The 1,211-nt window shown below is 44.8% G+C and overlaps 1 long non-coding RNA gene across 1 annotated transcript; it reads right to left on the reverse strand.

Moving 5' to 3' along the window:
- Positions 1-222: 222 nt before the first annotated feature.
- Positions 223-996, reverse strand: LOC112573006. The gene is made up of 2 exons (XR_003101119.1): positions 591-996; positions 223-508 (listed from the first exon to the last, which is right to left on the reverse strand). It is a non-coding gene; the product is annotated as an uncharacterized LOC112573006 (long non-coding RNA).
- Between the last annotated feature and the right edge of the window lie 215 nt (positions 997-1,211).

Genomic DNA, 1,211 nt, shown 5'->3' on the forward strand with positions numbered 1-1,211 from the left:
ACAAACATCCACATTTTCTGGCTGAAAAACGAACGATTTTTATAATAATTGTTCCTTTGGCATGGCGCGCCCTAGATACGGCGAACCGCTTATGGTCATTGGGCGCTTTCCCATTAGCTTTTTACAGTCTCGTGTCGAAAACGCCATTCTCTCCTTTCCAAAACACTGAAAGAAAACTTTTCAACAATCACAATATTGTTTTTCATTAAAACAAAGCAGGAGTCATTTGGCCGAGTTTTTTATTTTTCTTCTTCCTCTCTTAATCAGTCTTCCTCCTTTTTTTTCTATTCCTCCCTCTTTCAACACTCGCTCCCAGCTTCTCCTCCCATCCTCATCATGGTGATGTAGAAGTGTGTGTGTGTGAAGCAAAGCTCTGTTTACTTATTTACGACTTCGGTGCCCAGAGAGGTCAGGTCCCCCACAAACGTGTGTGGCATCTGATTACACCGCAGGGTACTTAAGCATTCACGTGAGCGCCGCTCACTGCAGCCAGCCGTGTCGCCATGTGCTGCACGAGAAAACAAATACGTTTTGTCACGAACTGCAAGCGGCTGCATAAAGCACCTACCTACTTACCTACTTACACTCACTGGTGGGCTATGAAGGTTTCCATACAGCGAAAGGTCGACTTGTCTCTGCAGCCATGAAGTGCGACTACATCGTCCACATCCGGGCATTTCACACGACGCCATCAGCTGTGAGAAGCAGCGGGTCCTTGTGGGTGTGAAGGCCGGTACAAACAATTTTGTCACATAATCATAAGGCTCTTGAAGGAATAATACATGGGTATGTACTGGTATTGTCAGAATGAATCCCAGGAGTCTTGGCCCTGCTGACAGCTGCTATGTCAAACTTGCTTACACAAAATGCCTTGACGGCTTTTCTTTGTTTTCAAAAATGTTTCATTCCTCGTTAGACTCTCGGCTGAAATGTATATAGAGTGCACGCACACACACACACATTCACATACACACACACACGCGCACAAAAGATTTCATAAGCTGTATGGTCGAACCTGTTAATGTCAAAGACTAAGGTCCTGTATTTCAGAGAATTAGCTATCGTGGGACGACGACGACGACGAAAATGATGATTGATGATGAATGAGGATGAGGATGATTGAGGAGAAGGAGACGAGGAGGAGAAGGATGATTATGATGATGATAATGATGAGGAGGAGGACGTGGAGGAGAAGGATGATATGATGATGA

This window comes from Pomacea canaliculata, linkage group LG9 (assembly GCF_003073045.1).
Source record: "Pomacea canaliculata isolate SZHN2017 linkage group LG9, ASM307304v1, whole genome shotgun sequence".
In the NCBI taxonomy this organism is placed as follows: Eukaryota; Metazoa; Mollusca; class Gastropoda; order Architaenioglossa; family Ampullariidae; genus Pomacea; species Pomacea canaliculata.